The following is a 6445-nucleotide window of genomic DNA, read 5'->3' on the forward strand; positions in this document are numbered from 1 at the left end:
GTCTTAGTCAGATGTAAAATTCACACTGAAAGATAACTGTTCAGAAGTCTTAAATCTCTAAGCCAAAAGTCACTTCGACTTTGCCATGAAATTGCAGACCAACTCTCAATTATAACTGATCACACTGTGCTGTTTTAGGAAAGCTATTCTCAACAACCAAGCATCAGTGAAAGAAAATATTACATTTCTCTATAATGTCGCTTATACCAACAAATAATGCATTCAGAAATAAATATTGATGGCAGTGAATCCACACAATTTGCTGGCCATATATGTCAAGACTATGGTCTCAGTTATTACACTATTTTTACATGATTTTGTGGCCTTTGAAGGTTGCAAATAGTGGTGCTATATTGTCTTTGAAGGTTGTGGGTTTTTTCTTTAAAGATCTAGGCAAGTCCTCACAATAAGAATTCAATTCACAACTATTCCACAAACATATCTCTACTTTCCACTGTTGAATTAAGTACTTAACAATATCTAATTGGATGATGCATTACTGACACCTTTTTCCAATAGAAGTACTGTCTACATATTACTAAGCCACAGCATTTCTGAACATCTAATTCCAACTTTTAAGACTCCTATTTTAGTGAATTAGCTACTGTTTCATGTTTCAGACTTTCTTCCTGCCACTAATGTCTGGTTTGCCATTCCATTGCAGTGTTTTCCAAACTCCAAATTGTTTTGCACTGTAGTTCAAATAACAACAGTCTCATAAAATATAAAGGTCTATTTGCCTTCAAATGATTATCCCAAACCTAAGAATAACCGTAGGTCTTTCAGGTCAGAAAATAAAGTTTCTAAAATATTTATAATGTAACATGTTCATTCTAACCTAGATAGAAGAAAATGCATTGATTACAGAGAACTGCGTGCTTTGTTATGATCATGCCAAGGATAAACTGAAAATGAACTTCAGAGTACAAATAGAGAGTAGTAAGAGAATTTCAGATATCCCTTTAAAAAAAAAAGAAACAAGGAAATTAAGGCATTAAAGTCAGATTTAAGATGAGATCCTAAACTTTTCCAAAAATTCGCAAAACCCTAAACTTTATGTAAATCATTTTGTAAACTGGCACATCTACTTCAAAAACAAACAAAATAGAAGCAAACTAGGAACTTACATCTAAAATCAACCATAGCAGTCTAGAAAATGTACAGTTGTGATCTGCCTTCTAGGACCGTACCCTAACTTAAAATTTTCTTTGAGTTTCCAGAAATAACAGTAAAAATTTCCATAATCAGAACATGAAGCACACTGTTTTCTTGTGTAATATTAGCTTTCCATCTGTCCATTTCTCAAAACATCTTAGAACTTGGACTATTCTAAACATTCATTTACATCTACTTCAAAAGTATTTTCGTGACTTTTGAAGTTAAAGACACTGTACTAATCCCAAAGCAAGAATAGAACTGATACCTTGAGCATGACAAGTATCTGCAAAGTACATAATAGCTTTTCCATGATCAGAGTTGACTATAAAATTAGAACAGTATTGTCAGTGTTATGAAGTTACTTACGCTGCATTACCAAATGCAATTATTTTAAAGATATATGTCAAGAAAGTCCAATAATTCATTTTAAAGCTGGAATCATTTATTCCATTACAACGTTTTCTTGAAGTTATTTTATTCTGCTACAAGTGAAAATTGAAACAGCTTTTTTTTTTTTACCATAGCTGATCATGAAAATGCACAATGGGACATCATTATGAAGACATATTTTAATTGCTCTACAAAGTGAATAGAACTGAAATGTGCTTTAAAGACTTTCCATAGAAACTGACTGCTTTATTTTTTTTTCAAAGTACATATCATATTTTGTTGTGATGAGGTTCTTAATGAATTTTCTCCTTGGCAATCATATCCATGACCACTCCTGGACACTGCCACAGTAACTCTAAATGGTTGGAACTAATTCTGTCTTTCTATACAAATGCTCTTTATGATTATTTATTTATTTAACTAGATAACCCCAAAGCAACAATACTAAAAACTTCCAACTAGTGCAAAAATTCTCAGAGAACTTCATTTGTTATGGCTTGATTTTTCTGGGAGGGATAGGTTTGAGTTAGTTCTATATTGAAATAGCATTTGCTAATTGCAGAATCCTCTCCTGCTGCATAACTTATTTATCTGCCTATACTGATTACATTTTTGGGAAGGACACTCAGCCACGTGCCCTGAAAAAATCAGACTGATCTCATGATAACTGTATGACACAATTATATTGCATGACATTCCTTACAAATATATTTATATTTTAGTCAGTTATCAGGCAATCAGGCTATACAGGGTGACATCTCATGCACGCATGTAAAAATCCTGAAGGGGTGAAACAAATTTGCAAGCTATCAGACTTGCATTACCTCAGAGTTTTACATTAAAGGGATTAATTTTGCAGCAATATGATGAGGAACACTCATAATTTTCTCTGTTGGCCTTACTAAAAATGTATTACAAATGTCTTCAATGAGTACTATGTCAATTTTTCTGTTGCTTGTGAAGATGCTGTTACACTGTGCAACAGGCAGCATATCCAGAGTACTCAGGCAACACAACTTAGGTCTGTGCAGTTGTTAACTCTGAATCATAAGATGAATCAATTACTTTTGTTTCAGTGCTGTAAGGTGCAAACTGTAGATTAAAAAACTACCTGAAGTAAATAGTCCATTTGTATTACAAATCAACACATGCTTGATAGAAAATGCTGAGAATTTTGGATTGTTATGCATCAGATTTACTGTAGTATGATATAACTGGAAATAACATAATGAAAGTGAGTTCATTTGTTCGGTCTTTTCCATTAAGTCAATACTTCCTTAAGCACTGAATTTTAATGTCAGACCAGAACATGATGACTAGTAGAGATTAGAAATTACGTAGGTGGAAGATAGCTATTTTACAGTGTCTCAAACATACAAGAATAAGCACAGGTGTTGTTCTGGAACATCACATCTACAATCACATTGAATAAAGCAGCCTTTGAATTAACAAATAGTATTAATTTTCTGCACATTAAAAATGATCAGCTAATTAAAACTTGAGTGGTGCCTCTTAGTTGTGCTCTAATAAATGCAGTATCAGGGACTTCAGGCAAGATTTGGACAATGCGCCTTTGTAATTACGTAGGCCTGGAATTTCTTATCAAACACTTAGCTAGCAAGTAACAGCAAAAGTACAGACTTTACTGGTAGCTAAACTGGTTAAATGTGAATTTCAAAGCTTATCAAGAACTAGAATTCCTTTGCTGTGAGCGTACTACCTATTTTCTAAATCATTTAACAGTATGGCTTATCATATTGGAATTAATTCAGTAGGTTTACCTTCGGACTGCACAGAAATTTAAATTTCAACTGTATACAATTATTCTTCACATTTAATTTCACGTTCATGAAGGTATTCTGCATCTGATTTTAACGTTTCTGAATATAGAAGTCTTTAATAATCAATCATACAGTGGCCAGATATTTGCCTTCTGCAACTGTTCTAAAGAAAACATAACTGCTCCTTCCTGCTTTCACTTCTCCCTTGTGTCCTTATCTTTTTTTTCTGTGATTATATAATGATATTTTTAGGAAGTGATACACTAGAAAAAAAATCCCATTTAATATAATGAAAGGTTTAGCAGAATAAAAACCTGTTTCTCTGAAGATGTTAAATATTGCAATGAGGTAGTTTTTATAATTCAACTAAAATCACACTTCATCTCTTGTACTATTAAATTCACTTTTATTCCACAAGTCATCTCACTGTGATTTGAGCTTCCCAAGCTATACTAATAGTTGTTCCATTGGTCTGAAATTCAGTTCTATATAATTCTTTCATTTTAGGCATAATCACCCTCTTTCCAACATCAGATCTAGCTTACTTTTGGTGCACTGAATTCCCTCTTCCCTTTGATTCTCTCTTCTGAGCTAAATTGCAATTTCCAAAGTGGGCTTCCTCTTTTTTTTTTTAAAGTTTCATACTAATAATAAATTCCTTGCATACTCATAATTCGACTATTCCTTGGTGTGATTTTCTATTTATATCTCATCTGTTGCTGAGTGCATGTTGGGACTTTATAACACTTCTTTCTCAACTTGTGGCAGCTGGGTAATCAACAATACTTTAAGTCTTTCCTGCAGCAATCCTTCCTTGTTGTAATGACTCCTCTTCAGTCAATATAGACGCAAACAATATTGTTATTTGCAAAATCAACTTCTCAGATTGCATTGACTAACAATGATTTGATTGAAGTTTAGTCAACAAGTTCCTATAAGAAAGAAAAAGCTTCTTCAAAAATGAAGGTATTGGGAAATTTTTAAAGGACTGTGCAAGTAGCCAAGGTTAAACATGCAGTTCTCCTCTCATTTTTCTTTCATATTATTCAGAATTCTTGTGACATAGAATGGTCTTGATCTTCTTTGAAGAAAAGGTGTTGCACAGGACTTTTCTTGCTGGATGGCCTACAGGGGAACTCCAAATGGGCAAATATTAGCAGTTCAAAAATAGTCAAATTTGTTTGTTCTTGGGTGAAACCAAAAGTATAAACATAAAGAACATAAGCAAATACAATGTATTTTCTGCAAACTGCTTATAAAGTTTTGCAGCAAAAGTACTATGACAGCAACTTCAAAGTGTGAAATGTGTATGTGTAAAGAAGTCCAAATCACCATTGGAGCTCCACAAGTAACTTAGGGAAATCTCATACACTTACAGACAACAATCACTGCTGAGAAAAACATCCTGTGGCTTTTTAGTACACAGAAGTGTAAACTACATAAGAGTTTGTAGGCTAAAGTTTTTTCTATGACTTTTGAAGTGATGCTAAAAGTTGATTTTGAAGGAAAATTATGAATTGTTGGGATAAGTGAGAACTTTTCAGTTCATGGAACTTTGGATTCAGTATTTGATATATGTAGCTCAGTGACTCTGAAATCACTTCAAACAAGTCAGCTACTGTATCCCAACTAATACAGTCATTTAGCCTTCTGGACAAAATAAAGAAACAAATTAGCTCAATATTTTTCTTGTTTATTTGTTAATGCAGTTGATTAGGGAGTTCTAGTTGAAAGTTTTGGGATGGGGGAAAAAATGCTGTCAGGGCATTTTTTTTCCTCCCCCATTTAAAAATGTATAATTTCCCTTTAATTTTCAATTACCTTTGCGGATACTTTCTTTTTGGATGAGAATGTTTACTGCGCTAGCTAGTTTTTTTTTTTTATTTTTAAACACATTATCTGTATATAATACTGAAGGTGAACTATTCAACATATAGAGTACAAAACACTATGGATTTCATTCTTTTCTCTTGGAGCCTCTCCTGCAGCAACCCTTGCTTATTCCAGTGATGGAAGCAACCACATCAGCAACTACAGTCTACACTTCATTATTTAAGATATTATAAGCTTCTGAAAGCTCTACACTAATGCAGAATTTACCTCTCAAGCATTAGCGATTACCTGTCCACAGTCTGGCCTCTAACTTCCCATAAGCCAGGCCCACTGTTCATATAAATCAGAGTAGTTCAACTGACGTGCCAGTATTTGTCATCTGTGATCTCTTGCTTTCTCCAAAACCATCTATTTAGGGCTACTGTAAAGCAAATTCTATTGTGTCATTAGGATGCGAATATGCACAGCATGTGACTTAGTATTGAGTTTAAGCAAATATTTTGGCATTTGTGTACTTTGCAGAAGAAATGGTTGTATTGAATGCCTTGCCAATTGCCCTTAATACCTGAGAAGTAGTGTGTTTTATTTATAATTGGTATTAAAAAAATTGATGTTAACTTTAATATTATGATGCCAACCATGTTTGTTTTGCTACCAGAAACAGAATCTAGCTTTGTCATTCCCATTTGGACATTTATCATCATTTTATTTTTAATCCTTCATATATGCTGTATTACTTTTGTTCATTTAATCACCAAAGGTTGGATAATTGCCAATATTCTTGTCCCCTCAACTGATGACATCAGCCATTAAGTAGAACAGACAACCGCAATGTCAGAAGGTGAGTACCTTAGTGTAATTTTGGCTGAGAAAAGACTATCTTTTTACCTTTAAAACACAGTAAACAAATTAAGAAAAATAATTTTAGTCAGATAAATGTCCAAAGAGTCATAAGTTGCACTGTGATGGATATATATATATATATATATATATATATTTAATTTTTTAAAGTAAGTGTAGTAACTAGTAAATTTAATTAACAAGTAATTAATTAAGGTTTTAAAAACGACCTAAACTTAATTAGGTAAAATTAAATTTTAAATTATCGACATAGCACACATGCTATATTATTATTAATAAACGAAAAAGGAGAACGAAAGGATACGACCCAGAAGTAAAATACACGCCGTGGGTGAGTCTCTTGGTGGTCCTTTAACCCTTCCCCGTAGGAAGTAACCTTCGGACCCGAAAGGCCAACACGGAGGGGTATAGGAAAAAAAAAA

At 33.2% G+C, this 6445-nt stretch overlaps 1 long non-coding RNA gene across 1 annotated transcript in view; it reads right to left on the bottom strand.

The window, feature by feature from the left end:
* Positions 1-4177: 4177 nt before the first annotated feature.
* Positions 4178-6445, bottom strand: part of LOC109367334 — an 11765-nt gene continuing 9497 nt past the window's right edge. Inside the window, exon 2 of the long non-coding RNA XR_002114388.1 lies at positions 4178-4261. This is a non-coding gene — a long non-coding RNA (uncharacterized LOC109367334). The remainder of the gene's footprint in view (positions 4262-6445) is intronic.

The sequence above is a fragment of the Meleagris gallopavo genome, chromosome 4, assembly GCF_000146605.3.
Source record: "Meleagris gallopavo isolate NT-WF06-2002-E0010 breed Aviagen turkey brand Nicholas breeding stock chromosome 4, Turkey_5.1, whole genome shotgun sequence".
NCBI classification, from domain to species: Eukaryota; Metazoa; Chordata; class Aves; order Galliformes; family Phasianidae; genus Meleagris; species Meleagris gallopavo.